Source organism: Corvus brachyrhynchos, unplaced genomic scaffold (genome assembly GCF_000691975.1).
Source record: "Corvus brachyrhynchos isolate BGI_N302 unplaced genomic scaffold, ASM69197v1 scaffold136, whole genome shotgun sequence".
NCBI lineage: Eukaryota > Metazoa > Chordata > Aves > Passeriformes > Corvidae > Corvus > Corvus brachyrhynchos.
Genome location: NW_008239080.1, coordinates 682,569 through 700,859, shown reverse-complemented (window position 1 = coordinate 700,859; position 18,291 = coordinate 682,569). Strand labels below are relative to the sequence as shown.

Here is an 18,291-nt window from a genome sequence, read left to right as displayed (position 1 = left end):
CCTGGGCTATTCTGGCACCCCAAGACCAGGGAGATTTTAGCCAAAAAGAGATCTTACCGCAAAGAGAGATTTTATAAGATTTATGACCTATTATGCATTATGAGAAATTGACAAGTAGCTGAAAAAATTTCAAGAGAACAAAGTAATTATGAGGACTAAATGTAATCTGTGCTCTGTTGCTGTTTCTTTTTTTATCATAAATGACCTTAATCCTCATCCAGGATTAAAATTCAGTGTATTTTTAGCCATGCAATATCCTAGATAAAAGATACTTCCATCTATGTTTTTATATACTTTGCATACTGGAGCATTTTGTAATTTTACTTAAGGGATGGATGCTTCTGTCTATACATCTCCAGTGCTGCAATTAGAGAGGATGTAGGATAGTTTGTCATACATATACCTGAGGTACATGATTTTGTTAAGCATAATTGAAGATAGAACTGTGTATTTCAAGCAAGCAAATCCACAGGCAAAGTTTCTGTAGCATTTTGTGAGTTTTTTCAAATTCCTTTAATATTAAAGGACCCATCTGCAAGTGAGCCTTTGTGTGGAGATGAATCAAATCTCTCCCCAAAACTGTGATTATAAAATGATATAAAATATCTGTTACCAGTTGTTTAATGACTGGTAAGAGGTTAAGTGAAAATCTGGACAAAATGTAATCTGCATTTCCTTAAAGAGCAGATAAAACCTAATAATTTTTTTAATCCAGATTGAGGTTTCTAAAATGCTGCATGTTATTTAGGCTGAAGTTTAATCGTGTACTCTGCAATTTCAGTATGCCAGCTAAAACACCTGTCAACTAATTTTCATGCAACAGGTTTATAGAATCTTTGGAATTAAATGTTGCTTTCTCAATAATCTATTAGATTTGTTATTAACTTGTCCATAAAAAGCAGGTTCCCATAGCAAAACCCTTTTTAATGGTGAGTTTTGGGAAAGTTATTTGGGATATTGCATTCTAAAAAGTTGAGTATTACTGAGAAGTACAGATGAATCATAGAGATGAGCAGATGTTGCTGGGACTCTGTATAAATAGATGAGCATGGGAATGATGGTTGTGTTGTCATGACTGGAGGAAATTTTTGTATGTTGCTGGGATTTTAATACTGGTAGTGTAACTTTTATCTCTGCAACATGTGGTAAGTGGTCAAAACTCATGTATGCATGCATCAGCAAAGTTAATCTTTCTCTCTAATTTTTTCTTCTCTGAGCAATAGCTTCTACAAATGGAGAGAGAGCAGTTGCAAGTTCGTCAGCAAGCTGCTGTCAAGACCTTTGTCAGCCTGACAGCTTTACCCCTCAGGATTATTTGGATCAGTCCTTTTAGCTGTAAAGAAACCTGCTTTTCTAGACTATTTCAGGGACTCATCTCACTGCCTTTGTGGTTGGGTAAAGAGACCACAGAGGCAACTTCTTGCCCATGTAAGTTTAATGCAGCAGAAAAAGCAACAAGGGAATTAAACTGAGGAAGACTTCATCTACTTTATGGTTTGGGTTTTTTTGCCCCCTAAGCTTTCAGCATAGATATAACCATACTCTAGCACATCTGTGATACCCTGTGTTGCAGGTTATACCCCTTCACTCCATACACCTGATGTTTTCCTAATCAACCAGCAAGTGTTTAGTAGAGCCTATTGCTCGTGTTAGAGGAGCTGCCCTCTTGGTCACTTGTGTAGACTGTTAAAGAGGAGACTGGTGAAGCGTCCAAAGGAGATTGAGTCAATACATTTACCAGCCAGACTGAGTAGGAATCAGTCCCAGATGAGAACCCCTACATTGTATGTGAGCTGGGTTTATGCTTTTGTTATACTTATGAGGGGAGATCAGTGTACCCCAGAGTGCTTCAGCTTGCTCTGAACTAGACTAAATCAGCTCTGAATCTTTCTCAACTGTGGTTCCTGCTTAGCAAAATAGAGCCCCAAGTCATCCAGTGCCCTATAAGGTACTGCAGAGTTTTACTGTAGCTCCCAGCAGCTGCCCAGTGAGGGTGGCTCTCAGGTAATACCCATTTCATACCTTACAGCTCCGCACTCATATTTTAGAAATGTTAGGGCATTGAAGGTAGAACTGAATGCCAGTGTTGAGGCAGTTGAATCCTACAACAGATTTTCATCAGCTACAGTAGGAAATCATATAGCAGCAATGGCCTGTAGACACATTTAGAAACCTATATTTAGTCTTTCAAATGAAACTCTACACGCTCCATCTGAATCTTCTGTGCAAACCTACGCATTCTCTCCCCTACAGGCAACCTGACAATTCATGCACCAGCTGGTATCTTTTTCAGCCTTTTGTCTCCTACATGAACTGACCTCCTTAAAAGAGGGTATGCAGTCTTATTCAGTCTGTGATATGTGGAAAGTTGTGAATATATTCCACTGTAGAGAGTTCAATTTTGCTTTTTTGTCCCATATTAAAGACAGTCACTGACAATAAAATGTTGGATGTTACTGAAAATTGTACTAACCCACACTTAAATTTTCAATATTTTATTTAGGATATACTTATTAGTGTTGGTAAACTCTTTTCCATTTCTTGAGTATAATTCATAGGCCTGAGAAGACCAAAACCCTTTTTTAACTCAGTAAGCATGCAGTGAGACAGTCATAAATTCTTGTTAAAAATTTCCTGTACACAATCTTCAGATAATGAGAATAGTAGAGTTCATCTGAGTACTCAGCTTCGTAAAGATCAAGTCAGCTAAGGGAATGAAAACCCTTAATCAAGGATAGAATGTTTTAGCCTTCTTGAGAGTAAGATGGTGATTGGAGAAACACTGAGTTGGTCTAGTTGACTTAGGAGAAACTGCTTCTTTTTGTAAAAAGGTGATAGGCAGATATTGGATACAAAAGGCAGGTGCAGTTAACCATGCAGCCAAGTCAAGGAGCAAGCCTAATGCTTGAGGCTACCCAAGTTTCAGGCAGGTTTGGCAGGCAGTCTTATGCTAATATAGTATGTGTTTCTCAGAAACTGTGCTCCTTTTGTAATGCCAGAGAGAGATGTACCCTATCAAAAGTTATTGCAGCAAAAGTTTTATGGAGTCTCAATAGCTGTTGAATAGTGCTACGTACAGTTCTCTCCAGACTATGTGCCTAGATTTCCAAGTTATCCATTGAAAAGAGAGTTGAAAGCTTGACAGATCTGGGCCTCTATTAGCAAGACCCAATGATAAATAGAAAATAATATTTCAGTGATTGTAATTTCATGAAAAATAACTTGATTTTTAAGTCTCTTGATATGAAAGTTTATGACGAAGTTAAATTTGATTAAGAAGGCTGATAAATCTATCTGGCTGCTGCTGTAATGCTTCCAAATGATTTTTTTCTCCCATTGAAGACTGGGGAGAAACTGTTAAGATTCCAAGGACTGTAGATGGGCTTTCAGTTATTTGTAAAACTGTTATGCAGTTTGTTTCACAAATACAAGATTTATGCATTTCTTCATCTTGTAAGTCTTGTTAAAGAAGCTTTTGTGGTGGACTGACCTTGTCTGTCTGCTAGAGGCTCCAGCAGGATAAGGGGAGAATATAAGATGGAAAAGCTCATGGGCTGACATAAAAACAGGAAGTTGGTTCACCGACTACCACCAAGGGTAAAACAGACTCAGCTTGGGGAAGGTTAATTTCATTTACTGCCAACTAAACTAGAGTTGGATTGTGAGAAGCAAAGACAAAACCTAAAATACCTCCGTGCTCCTCGTTTCTTCCCAGTGTCAGCTTTAGTCTTCCATTCCCAACTCCTCTGCCTTGTCCAGCCACATGGTACAGGGGCATCAGGAATGGGCTGGGACCAGTCCATAATAGCTCCCCTCTGTTGCTCCCTCTTCCTCCAGCTTGGAGTCCTCAGTGGGCTGCAGTCTTTCAGGAAAAATACCTGCTCCCATGTGGATTCTCCAGGGCCTGCATCTTCTGTCAGGAAAATCTTCCCCAGCATGGTCTTCTCTACAGGATGTAGGGGAATCCCTGCTCAGGGGACTGCAGTACTTCCTCCCCTCTGCCTTCCCTCACCTTGGGGCTGGCAAGGCTGGTTCTCACGCTTTCCCCCTCACTCCTCGCTGCCTGTGTCGTGCTTTTGCCATTCTTAACCCGCTGCTCCCGAGGCGCTCCCGCCTCAGCCGTGGGCTCAGCCGTAGCAGCCCGGGGCTCCCTGCAGCTCCTGCTGCTGCCGTCCTGGGGCACCTGCACCCCACATGGCTTCAGCCCTGCCCCCTGCAGGCAGCCTTCTTAGTCCTCAGACTATTTTCTCTTTCCTTCTTAGCTATTTCTTTTTGTAGCTCTGCATGTCATGGGATCAGCTTGCCTTTCCTTTGGCCAGAAGTACCTGTAGTTACTGCTGTCTTCAGTGAACTGACTGGATTTAATCCTTGGATTTGATGCACGAAACAATAGCTTATTTTCAGGGTATATGATGCAGATTTTTGAAACATTACTTTGGAAGACTTCCCTGTTTTCTTAATTTTCTGTCCTTTTTTTAAAAGCAGAAGATCCTTTATACAGTCAGTGGCACATGGGTTGCAATCATCCTTATTCACTTGCTTTCATTTCTCATTTTGTTCTCAACTTCCGTTAATTTTTCTGATTACAAGTAAATTTTGAAACTATATCATGGCAAGTTTTGAGGCAGTGTTACAGGCTTTGTTTTGCATAAGCTAATTTATAATTAAATATTTAGTAGATAACAATGCTGCATTTAGCATCTCACTGTTACATCATACATTGTGTCATAAATTAAAATCATACGAAAGCAACTTTGTGTACACCAAGTGGATGAAAATGAGTTAAATGATGGCCACAGATCTAATCATAAACTACCATCAGCATAAAATGACTGTCTTTCTATTTTAGCCCCAGAAGGATCACATTTGGTGTTTAAGTATTTTAACATTTACTTTTAAAAGCCACTCTTTTGGAGGTGCTAAATTATGACAAGAAGATCTTCCTGATGTATAGCACCTTATATTACTTGTAAGTTGGCTGTTTTCTCAAAACTCGTCTGACATAGCGTTCTCTGTGCCCTTTCGCTCAGTTAAGGTCTTCAGTTTGTTTGGTAGGAATCTGCATTTTAGTGTTTTCTTAGATGGTCATTGCCAACTAAAAGCTCTATTTTTTGCCATGTTTATGTTATAAATGTAGCTACCACAATTTTTCTTGGCTAAGAAAATCACCTTTTACTCCTTGCTTCTGTTTTGATTTTATTTTTCTTTCCTTTTAAGTATATAACCTGTCCAGCATATATTTTAATGGTAATTACTATTTCTTAGCAATTTATCTTACTGAATAGCTGAAAGGTATGTACTCTCTCAATCTTATTTCCTTTTTTATTTCTGATAACTTCCTGGATGGCTGACTTTAGCTGCCCAGTAATTTCCTTTTACAATTAAAATGTCACGTATTATTGTATTAAATGAGTGCTAAGAACTATGATTCCTGTGCTTCAAACAGCAAGGAAAGAGAGCATTGTTCAAGATTAACATAGAATACAGCAATTCTTAGGCTTCTGTATAATAAGCATTTTGGGATGGCTAAATTTAGCAAATACCATAAATGTTTCAAAAAGAAAAGTTCCTTGTGCTTGCACAGCAAGTGACATGGCATAGTCTCAGCAACTCTTGCAAATAAAATGCTTAAATCTAATTATGTATTAGAGAGGATGAGAAATAAACATATGTAGATTTAGAAACTGAAGAGTCACTTCTCCTTTGATTTAATTTGAAAGACAGCCATTAAAATCATACAGAGGACTTGGTACTATAGTCTGACTTATGCAGAGCAGGACATTCAGTGCAGATCCTAAACCTTTCAGCTCTATCATAGTCTGCAAGCAGCAAATTCATACAAGGGTAGCAATACTCTTATCACTAGTGCTCAGGACAAAAAAAAAAAAAAATAGAGGTCTCTTCTAGTGGCTGAATGTTAAACTTCAGAATAGGTTGTTTCTTTAAAATAGGCAGGGGGAAAAAAAGTGAAGGATTTGCAGATAAGGCTGCAGTGTCACAAGGTTATTACAAAAGCTGCTGGACGTGCTTTGTTTGCATTTAGAACTTTAGTGTCTCACATCCAATCTGACGCTGTTCTCTGCTGTGTACTGAGAGTCCTGGTGAGCTCATTTGTAAGGTGGTTTGTCATAGTGCACGTGTGTGTGTGTAGTAGGCTTGGTAATGTAGTAGGCTTGGTAATGTAGTAGGCAGGGTAAGCCCTGATTATGCCTGAAGAGATGTAAAACTCACCTAAAAGCACTTTTCTTGAAAGAGAAAGACAACCCTGAATCCCTAAATGCCTTCTTTGTTTTCTGAAGAAAAAAACCCAATCCCAAAGAAAAAAAACCCTAAACTGAGGAAAGGAAGTAGAGTTGTCTCTGAAGTAAGTTTTATTTGTCCATGTGTCATCTCTGTTCCAAATGCAATAACTTTTGCTATGTGATAACAAAACAATCCAATTTTGTTGCTTTTCCAGCACACTAGTGTCCTCATAATCCCTGATATTTGTCCCACTTTCTCCCTTTTGTCTGTCTCTCAGTTTTTTTCCTCAAATTGTTGTTCCCTCTTTATCTTTTCTCTTCACCCTGGTTTGAACCTTTCTGTTTGTCCCTGTTCTCTTGGACATTCTTTCTTCTTGGCCACCTCATCTCACAAGTCTTCCCTTCTTCCCTGCATTCTTTTGTCTAAAGAACTGAAGTGGTTAAAGGAAAGTTATTAAAGACAGCAGGGCCAGAAGAGTCTGACCTCCAGTAAACCAGTCGTATTTAAGCTGGGATAAACTGCTGGTTTTAGTATAATCACCTAAAACTTACAGAGACAACCAGAATAAAACAGTACTAACATTAGAAATATGTAGTCTACTGACCTGATTTCAGTGTGAAGTTAAAATTAATTATAAACTAGAGAGAAATACAAAGGAATGATTAAACTCATATTCTAGAAAGAGCAGATACTGCTAAAATAAAATCTTCTAGAAAACCTCTCCCTGTGGCTATGGATGAGAGTGAAATTGTCTGATTTGTCTATTCTGTCTGTTTTGGATTAAAATAACTGAAGGTGATTTGTTTAGCTGAGATAATTCTCCTGGCTGTATTACATAATCTGAATTGAAAAAGCTCAAAGATAGAGTCACATGAACATGCAAGGATCAAATCAAAACTGAGAGGAACAATACTGTGCATAGAATGTTTATCACACAGCTTGGTCAGTTCACAAAATGGGCACAGTCTTTGAGCCCAGCAGAAGGCTGATGTATCTGAAAGTTGTTTTTTCCAGATACACCATGTGATCAGAGGTACTCCTGCTTCCTGCAAACTCCATGTTTGTGTTTAGTGTTCAGCTACTTCAAATACGGCTGAATACTGAACAGCAAATATCAGCATGCAGGAAAGGTGATTCAAGTTTAGGCAATAGTAGATGGACCTCACCAGCTCTGGAAGCTGTTTCTATGGCAAGGCTACCTTCTACCAAGCAGGGAATAAGAAAGTTCTCTCCTTAGTTGCTGACATGGTTCTCTTTCTTTTATGTAAGGGATCTAGCTGGCCATTAAATTTCTTTTAAGTCCTGACACACACAGAAACCTGCAACACACAAACCCCTTACCTGATGAAAAAGATTGCTTGCTTCTGTTGAGCAGGCACGTGAGCACAAGTGTGGCTCATGGTCCCTGTATTTGTACCACCATGGAGTAGGCATCCCTCTATTTCAGATAATAAAGAGGCAAAATATCCTTAACTGTTGCCTCTTCCCTGAATAGCCTTAAACTGTCACTGCACTATATGCCTTTTATTTGTTTAGGAATTACAAAGCCTCATTAGATATCTGAGAATATACAGGTAAGTGCAGAAGATCATAATGGTTCTCATCATCTAGCAAAGTTCTGATCTCAAATTCTAGCCTGTTTTTGTAACAGTAGCTTCATCGGATGATGAAATATCATTACCGTTTGATTTTTCCAAGTGTATTGTTCTGCACTGCTTTACATCATTTTACCTTATTGAAACTTCCCTCTTTCCTGTGTGGTCTGCCAGTAGTATTGCAAATTCAGAACAGTAAACCTCTGATATTAATACTCGGTGTAGTCTGTAAATTGGCTGTCAGCAATGTGCTATTTAGATCAGTTAAAAAATTGTAATATTCTTACACTGGCACAAAACTCCTAGTGCATTTTCCTGCCCCATTTTCCTTTTCCTTATCTTTAAAATCTTCCATATTCAAACCCACAGTTTTTTAACCCTTTCTCAGTCTCCCATAGTCTTTGCTTTCCTAAAAATCTACACTTTTCCTTACCAAAACCATAGTTTTCCCCAGTTGGTTTTTTTTTTAATAAATCTGAAATATCCACTCAAATTTGTTGTAGAACACTGATATTCTCTCTTCCCCTTCCTCAAATCTTCCATCCCAGATTTACTGAGATTCCTTTGTGCTCGAGCTTGATAGCACAGATAGCACAGACTTAATCAACTTAGCCTCAGACTCTGCACCTGGAGCGAGAGGTGGGAGAATTAAAAGAAAGGACCATGGACATCTCAGAAGGTAGGATCAACAAAGACGAAATTAAAAAAAAACCCAAACAACAAAAAGACAAAAAACCTATGTCATCCTTTTGGTAAGGGAGTAACTGCAAATCAGATGTTGAGCCAACTCTTAGTATGTTGTGGTTCCTCAGGATACTCTGGTAGCTTTTTCATAAGAGGAGATCAGGTTGCTGGTCCATGTAAGGTAAAATGTACAAATAAAGTGTATGTTTCCTTTAAAAGCAGCTGTTTTAAACATACAAGAAGTTGCTGTGACGATATCAGTGGGAAGAGTCTGCTTTCTGTAATTATAAGCATTCCATGCATTTACATTCATATCAAAAAGTCAGGCTTAAGTATTTCTATTTGTGTGAAGAAAACTTTAAACTTAAGGGACAGTCTGGGATAGATGGTGAAACATGAATATATGTAACACATATAGGGCATAATCCTATTTGGTGCTTTGTCAAAATCCTCATTGGCAGTAGTAATTGTTCCAAAATACTAAAGGTACCATATGATGCTCAACATTCCCCAAGCATGGAAAGTCCTCTCCAGCTAAATTTACACTATGGTGCCTTTTTTTTTTCGTTCTGAAAACTAAATATTTCACAGATATTCATTTTTGAATTTTACTCTTTCACTGAGAATTTCTTTTCTTTCACTAAAAGCTTTCTTTTGTTTTGTTAAGAAAAGTTAAAATATGCAGGATCAACCTGGTGGAGGTTTGTAATGATTTTGTTAGAGCTTACATTTCCAGGTTTATCTGGATTATGTTTAGTACTGTTATCTCTACATGATGTAAAAAAGTATCTGTAACAGATCAGAGTCCGTTCCACATCTTTGTGGTCAGCCTCAGGAGGACTGTCCCAGACAGTGTGGTGAGCCAGGCCTGTGTGTGGAGCTGCCCAGGCACAGGAGGAAGCATAAGTTTGATGCCACTCTCCTCCTGCTGTATCACTCAGAAATTAGATGCCTAATTTCATGTTCTGGTTGCAAGGCTCTGGCAACCTTATTCTAGGCTTTTTGTGGACTCGGGAGTGTGGGAACTCTAAGCAAAACTCAGCAGCCAGAACTTCTCAGCATAGGAGTTGGTGGGGAACAGAGGAAAATTCTGTCTAAGCAGAGTTCATAGTCATAAATCGCGATTCTCTGCGAGTGGAAAGATGATCAATCCAAGTGGTCAGAGAAGTTTTCTGTCAATCTGCATGGCAGAGATCACTGCAATGAGATGATCCTGCAATATGTCAAAAGTATGCTTTTTTCTTCTCACAAACATTTTGTTCTTCCAAACAGGGTTTTGGGCACTTGTTGTAACTGACAGATCCAAATGTGCTGCACATGCTCCCTTATGTTCCCTTGGCAGCTTGTTATGCCATCCATAAAAATCTTTGTCCTAACATGATTCTCACTCTGCTGTTTATTCAGCCCATTCCCACTGAGTATTCCTGAACTGCCAGCCATTCTCTGTTGCCTTCTATCCCTATCTACATAGCCAGTAGTCAATCCTCCTCTTCCTCACAGCCCCTGAATTTTTGCATCATGTCTTCATAGTGCTCTGTTAGTCTCAGCTCCACTGTCTCTTCCTATGGATCCAAGCAGTGTCTGTAAGCTTCGCTTGTTTCCTGCGTCCATTTTTCTTTCCCCTGAATTGCCTCTGCAGACAGAGGTGCCCAGAACAGATCTCCTGGTGACCCTATGCTCCTGGTGGCTGTCAAGGCCAGTATGTTCCTCTGATTAACTCAACAGCGATAGACGCTGTACAGGTTGGGAACCTCAAACACATATGCAGATGTTTTAGGCAGACAGCCTCTCAGTCCTAGAGAGGATGCCATCACAGGGGATGCCACCTAGAGAGGATGCTATCACAGGGGATGCCACCTAGAGAGGATGCTGTTCACACCTTATTTCAACACAGGATAGAGACACCTAATCTCTGAAATCTCTGGCGATGTATAGATATATACAGATATGCTATAAATTTAAGACAACTTGGTTCTCACTATATCATATTGGGAGTTTTCAAGCACTCAGTCACTCCACCAGCTTTTGGTAGAGGTAATCTTAAGCTCTTGGATAGCAGAGGAAGTAGCTCTGTTCATAGCTACGTTCACACATCATGGCGCATACTCTGGGAAGAAAATGGGTCAGCGTGCTGTGGGCTTTCCACAGTCCCTCGTGTGAGTACAGTGCCTGTCCACTCAGAACTTCAGGTTATATGTATGGTTTGCTTTAGGGCAGAAACCTGTGTAGATAGTGAGACAAAAAAGAGATAGACCTTCTAGCAGTAAAGTATGTAACATAACTGAAGAACAGTAAGGCCATTTCTCAGTGCTTTATTCTTGACAAAATCACAGAGTTCTTGATCACCTCTGGAGATCATCAAGTCCAAATCCTTGCTTAGAGCAGGCCCAAGTATATCAGGTTGCCAGGACTGTGTCCTTTTGGGTTTTGAATGTCTCCAAAGATGTAGAATCCATAACGGTATTTTTAATATTTTTTTGTGTATGTTTAAGAATACAAAATCAAAATTTATTTCATACCTATCAATTCCCCTATCATCTGCACCGGTTGATCCACTCACTTTCCTTTCCATGAGCTTTCTTACAAACAATTTTATATATATATGTATAATATGTAAAAGAAGAAAATAAAAAGGTAAATAATGGTGTTGTAGTGCAAGCTCCCACAGAAATGATGAACACTCCCATACATGATTAAAGACAGTCTTGTTCTGAGCATTTCTATATTTTTACTGCAGTTTGTAAATATATAAGTATAGTGGAGGGAAAAGCTTCTGGCAAGTTGTCTCTGTTTTATGAATAGCAGCTAAAACTTTATGTCAATCCTGACTGTAAAGCTGTTTCATGCCATTTACCTTTTGTTAGATTTCTGTTATGCAAAAAAAAATATTTGAGTTCTGTGTGTATCTGTAACTGTGGAAACCATGATTAAGAGGCGTACAGCTTCTATGGCTCATCAAGACAGCCAAATGTTCAAATAGATATACAAAACTTTTTAGGTTTTTTTTTTAAAGAAAGTTAGAAGAATACACAAAAACTATCTGTGAGATAATTTCTAGGGTACCTTAATGGTCTATGAAAAATGAAGATTGATGTTACAGAAAATGTGACTAGCATTTCATGGCTGCTATGTTATCAGAAGAAACAAAAGGAAATTCAGGAAAGGAAAATAAATTTGAAAAAGAAACTAATCTGTGAGGAGTGAGACCAAAGCTATAGTCTTGCTTTAGAAGATCACAGCTATAACTAGGACAATGCAGTCTTCGTGGTATTTTTTTGATACGGTGTATTAACTAATTTATTTGTGTAGCAGATTACGAAAAGAACTTGCCGGGGAAGAATATTTAAATTACTGTATGTAAATGTACTGGTGTGAATTTTTAGATACAACTACTGCCTTCACCACTAGCGATTTTGCTTTCTTCCTTGAACTCCAAAGATATTCTCAGAGAAGTACATTGTGATAGTGTCTGGAACCTGGCTGTGTGCTGTTTTAGAGATGGTATTTCATATTGTTACTTCATAGCTGCCCAAGTGTCTAACTTCCAACACTCAGTTTGCTGCAGGATTATTCTAGATAATTTTTAATTTTTGTGTAAGTTGTCAGCAGCTTTCTGAAAGATTGGCAGCAGTAGCTGAGAGATTTTGGCAGAAGGGCATGTGAAGAAAGTCAGGTTTTTTTTTTTTTTTTTTTTTTATCTTAAAATTACTAGTAACACTGTTGCTAACATCAGTGGCAACAAAACTAGCACAAAATACCCTTTTGATGTTAACTCCTTGAATCACTGTTCCGCAGCATCTTTGCTGCCTCCTATAGGCAGTTTGTAGTTGTGGGTTTAGAAACCTAGGCCAGGAATATGATTAGGACAAGTACGTGAGTTGTGTACTCAGTTGCCTAAAAAGTAGGCATCTGATGCCATTTTTGATGCCCAATGTACATAAGACACATATGGCTGGCACATAGGACCTAACTCCTGGGGCAGCGAGGTGGGATATGCTGACTTACCACTAAAGGCACTAGTCTATCATTAGACATAGGATTTTATTTTATTTCACTTGAAATGCTACTTGAAAGTGAGTGGACTCTCTTTGGCTGGAAACCTAAATACCTGAAGTGCCTATAGTAATTTCTGTGTAGACAGAAACAATTTAGGCATCTTACCTGAGTCCTTATTTGTACAGATAGAATCTCATTGGAAAACATAACATCTCAGTTAACTGGAAGGCAAGCAGGAAAAGAGTAGGAAGGGCAGTCTCTTGTGCAAGTGGAAAATTCTGGTAAGGCAGACTTCTAAACATCTCTCCTGGAAAAGCTCTCAGTCAAGCTTGTAAATGGCACCTCAGACTTTAAGGTGACAGGTAGTTCTGTGAGCAGTGCAGCCTCATTTGCTATGAATGTCTTGTGGTTGAATTGCCATGTTGATTCTGTGACACCAAAAAAGATTGCACTAATGAAATATTTATAGGGCTTTTATAGAACTGCATGTTTCATGTAACTTCTAAGAATATAATAATTTGAATACTTGCATGCCTGTGCAAAATTTTATTGCATTTGTCCAGTGGGGTAACACATTATTGTAGGGTGTGGGCAGAAAAGGGGGAAGAACCCAATCATCTGTCTGCAAAATCTTCCTTTTCTTGCCTAACTGGAATAAAAATATCTAACTGAAAACCTAAGTTCTGAAGAAAATCTGCTCTGCGCAGGAATGGAAGAACAGAGAGCACTAAAATGGCTTTAATGTCACTGTCCTGAGATGGCTGAGCCCTGTATGTCTGATGACCATCAGCATGGGCAAAGTGGTCCTCTCCATGACTGGAGAGGTGGGCAGCAGAGAATTGCATGGTCCTGTTGAATCCTTCAGTCTAGAGGAGAGGCTTTAGAAAAATCAGAGTTTGAATTTGAAAAATCCTAGGCTACTTCTTTACTAACAAGTTAAATGTAATCTGGGACTGTTCCTAGGTTTTAGAGTATCAGTGTGAATAAACTGACACAAAGCTGCTTGGCAAACTCTTGGTCTTCTGCCTTTACTACTTTCTTATCAAATTTTCCTGGGAGTTGAAGAGTTGGGGTGTTCTGTGGTGCACCTCCAGGAAGCCACTTGTATGGAGTCACCTTGCTTTGAAGCAGAGCAGAGATCCTAGCACAGATACAGACTATTTTGTGTCATTTGGCTTCAGTGCTCAGAAATGTTTCTGTGCAAGTCTAGTGTGCTAGTATTGGTGTCATTTCAAGATGTAATTTAATGGGAGATGGTGAGACAGTGCTGTAGGCAAAACATACCCTCATCCCCATTTGCCTCTGTTTCTGGTCACATGATTTCACTACTCATCGTTCCCTCCGTGGAAAAAACCAGATGTGACAGAGTATGAAAGCAGTTTAAGAAAATACAGATAGGTTTCTACTATGTTTTTAAATACAAGTGGCTCCTGGGAGAACCTGAGAATCAAGGAACAGTATACAAGCGAGTATATGGCACAGGGAACCTTCCTGTGAGCAAGAAAGGGAGAGAACAAACCCAGATAGGAAGAAAGGAGAAAAAGAGAGGAGGGAGTTGGGGAGAAGACCTTCCCTTTTGCTGAGCAGGAGCTATTGGATGAACCCAGCTGCCATTTTGGAAAATGAATTTAATGGAAACTTGGACTCAAAAGCACACTTTCATTAGAAAGGCAGAGTTGTTTACTTATTAAGATTTTGGGATAATTTAAGTATTCAAGTAGATTTTCAGTTTCATTTATTTATATTTATTGGAGTGAAGCAATTGCAACACTAGCTAGGATTTTATTACAGAAATCATTTTGATAAAGCAAAAGAGATAAATGCAATGCTGTAGAATAATTTCACGGTTTTCTGCATGTTTTTATGTTATCTCAGAAACATTAAGTGATACATAATCTAACTTAATTTTGTGAATGAAAGTTTTGTAAGAGCTAATTGTTACCATTTCTTCCCTTTGACTTTCAAGAGATGACTTGTAGGGTGGTGACAGAGCTCTGCTGAAGTTAATGGTACTTCAGGCAGTGAAGAAGGTCTACCTAGTTAGTTCTGTTTGAAATAACTGGTGTCTTCCAAAAGTGCATAGAAAGAATGTAAATTAAATCAATAACCTAAAAAATGTTGTGTGTACACCCTTCAGAAGGGAAATAATTAAGATAGTGTGAAGGTCAGTAAGGAATAGCTTGTGGCCTGCTCTATTAGCACACTTGTTACCTGATTTGCTGCATAGGGGTGAAGCAGGATGCATGGGAGTCAGCCTAACTGTGGGATTGCATTTTCTAAACTCAGGAAACATAAAGCAGTGCGCTCCTTATGTACCCTCCTCAGAATCCGGGCTTGGGTGAAGGATTTGGGGAACTTGCTCTGACCTCAGTCTGAGCTTTGCCTGGCATGTGTCATATAAATGTGGTAAATTTTTGCCCCCCCACAATGTGACTTTAGCTTTCCAGTGCATGTTTGGAAGTTCCCAAATTTGAATTTGAAAAAAGCCTTTTTTCTGCATTCTAAAATGCAGGTTTGAAATACGTAATTATGTAGAATTGTTCTTATTTTTGTAACTGAAAATGCTTTTTCTGTGTGTATAGTTATATATATTACTTACTATGGGCTCTTTCAAGTTGGAATTTCATGTTGTGTTAGTACAGGAATACTGTTCCTCCTCATTGTGGATCACATTCAACAGTACCTGTAAGAGTAAGTTTGAGGAATATTTTTTCTGTGAATGAAATACTCTGTATTCCACATGAAGGCAAGCATGGGATCCTTCTAGCATGTTTTCACACAGCCTGTAAAGTTTCCACATGAATCTGTGTGGGAACTGTTGACCCACCTGTGCTGAGTCCTATGTGTGCCACTGGTTTTTCTTGTTATGTAGCAGTAAAACCCAGAACCCTTTGCTATGCTGTGAAAATGCACCTTTTTCCAGAGCCATGCATATGAACCCTTTGAATGAAGAACACCCTTTCACTGGTTCTCTTTAATAGCTTCATGTGTGGAATTGCATTGACATGTGCAAGGATGCAATAAACCAGAAACAAGCCCAGAAACAAAAAACAGACTCTGGATGTCCTGAATGACTTAATGTAGCACTGGATCAGAGCTCACTGTCCAGAGGAGAGTAAACAGAAACTATTTTTGAAGTGACAGGCTGGAGTAAAATTATCTAACACTCTTCATTTTACTGATGCATCGCGTGGAGGTCCAGAAGCCACATTAGAGAACTGTAATCCTTCATCAGAGCATTTGTTTGGTTGCCTAACATCTGTGGATTGTTAAGATAAGTTATTACACAGACCTGCTTTAGTTTAGATTAGTTTGGACCACATCCCAGTATATTCAATCAGGATATAATTCCTGCATGCTGCTAAATTGCTTGCTCCACATACTTCTCTAAAAATGTTTTTCAATATACAGTTTTGTCACTGAAACTCTTCTGTCACCTCAGTTTTTGATTTTTGTTTTCCACTTAAAGAAAAGCTTCTATTATTTTTCCTTTTGGACTGAATATATCTCAAGGCAACTGTAGCATTTTTTAATTCCTGAAGAGATTCCAAAACAGGGATGGTAGTATAGCTTCTGTGTGAGTATAATACAGATTTTCTACATGTGAAATCTATGGTGATTGGTACGTATTGTGTCCAAGATGCAGAGTTTAAAAATAGCTGTAAGAAAATGGGTTTGTATTTACTTGTCTAGTATTTCTTCTTTCAGTATTCTGTATTTTTTGGTGTCTATTTGTGCATTAGCTACTCTTATTTGTTTGTATCTCGTAATATTTTGCATTAAATTAATTACCGTATCAAAGGTGATTATGTAAATTAACAGTATTTTCTTGCAGTTTATGACATAATTTAGACATATTTTAAATTACTGAATACATGAAGTTGTAAAGGAAGTATGTTACTGGGCTTGCATACATACGCATGTATGTAATTTAATTAGGATAATTTAATTTTAGTTTAGTATTCCTTATCCTTCCTTTAAACAAATTCTAGCTGATTAATTTTTTTATTAACACTTTTTTCAACTTTTCTTGGAAACTGATAAAATACAGGTAATGACATTTTCTGTTACTGACTTTGGTTTACAGCATTGACATAGATTTTATACACAGACACATTTGCATGCACACTCTTGCTGTCTAATGAGCTAACAGTTGTGGCAGATCCTATAAAAGCATTTTAAAGCCTTGCTGGGTTTTTTGAATACCTGTAATAATAATATGATAGATTAAAAGTCTGTTCTATTTAGAACAGGTAGTCTAATAAACTGAATTGCTGGTTTGTGAGGTGTACTAGATGGAATAAATTGGATATTTTGGAATCGAGGGCTTTTTTTGTTTGTTAAAGGTCTAGCATTTATCTTTGTCAAAGATGCTGTTTCTATTATCCCACTGAGTGTTATTTGTTTTCATTGTGGTATACGTTTATGCCCCTGTTGGAATAATTGTAGCTTTTGATTAAGGTTAGGGTTTTTTAAATTAATTTATTAGTAGATACTTTATTATCTGTCTTAAATAGTAGAAATATAACAGTCATCTTTTGATAAAGGTCAGAGGGCAAAGAGTTGGATGTATTCTTTGTGTGGTTTGGTCAAACAGTGCAGAAATGCTTTTGGGAGTTCTGATGTAGTTTTCAGCCCTAAAAAGAAAGTCGATTCTAGGGTGTTTTAAATAAATCTTAAAATAAATCTTTAAATATGTAAAATGCCTAAAGTTTTCATTGTGCCTTGTAAGTCATGCACTTCCTCCACAGGCCAGAGAGTAAAAGAGCTCAGTACCAGAACTTTGGCCTGTTTCAATTTCCATGAAGTGGGTTTTTCCTCTTCTTTTTAATTTTCAGAGCTGTATAATTTTGTGACTGTTGCATCATTCCTGTGTTTACACAAAATAATTTAAGCATATTTTTCCTTCCAACTTTTGTCATCCTTCTTAGCCTCATTACAATTTTACCCATTACTTTCCATATTAAATTAAGAGATTTTTTTTACCATTTTCCTTAATAATAATCAGCTTTGTTTTCTTTCATCTCTCTTTTTATTTCTGGCAAAAATCCTCTCTCTTCTATATCCTTCATGCATTTTGCCTATCTTTTCTTCTTTCTGAAAGCTGCTTTTTACTTTGTCTCAATTTTTTCTTAAATTTTCACATTCTTTAGTCTTGATTAACCATTTATTTTTGTCTGGTGAGTTGCTCCTGTACATAAGACTGTGTCTACAGTATACAGGCTTGAAACACAGAGTCTTGCTTTAATGTGTGTGCTCCTGTATATCTGCGTGTAAGGAATTAAAACCCCCAATTTTTAAAAAAACCCTAAGCACCACAGTCTGTGTACACAGCTTAATTGTGATTTACGGAGACACATGTTTGTTTATTATTTGCAGCTATAACTCAAAGAGATAATGATGATAATTTCCAAGTAGTACAAAATACGGTACTTTCGCATTCTTTTCATTGGTGCATTTAGTTTTCTCTTAGTAGATTTCTTTAGGTTTTACTTTGCACCTCTGATAAGTAGTTGCTGTAGGTCTAGCTAAAATCATGCACAGTACATGCCGAATTTATTTGCAGGATAATGTTGAGTTATTTAATGTGAGAAAATTTAATTACAAGGAAATCCTATGTCAGTTTTCTGTGACCACGGAACTTGGGAGTCAGCCGGGCAGGACACTGCCCCCTGAGGTACATGTCCTATTTACAGTCTGGTGGGCTTGTCTGTCCTGCCAGTGCTCCACACCAGTGAAAAAAAACACCCCCACCCCCCCCTGCATCACAACG

General features: G+C 38.1%; 1 protein-coding gene across 25 annotated transcripts in view; it reads left to right on the top strand.

The window, feature by feature from the left end:
* The window catches only part of RIMS1 (regulating synaptic membrane exocytosis 1), a 246,029-nt gene that overhangs the window by 59,618 nt on the left and 168,120 nt on the right, over positions 1–18,291 (top strand). The window contains exon 4 of one of the 25 annotated variants that reach the window (XM_017739265.1): positions 15,156–15,209. The exons of 23 other annotated variants lie outside the window; for them this stretch is intronic. The gene's annotated coding sequence lies outside the window, so the exon portion shown is untranslated. Of the gene's footprint in view, positions 1–15,155; positions 15,210–15,270; positions 16,096–18,291 lie in introns of those variants that run through there. One more of the 25 variants, XM_017739251.1, reaches the window with a different exon arrangement.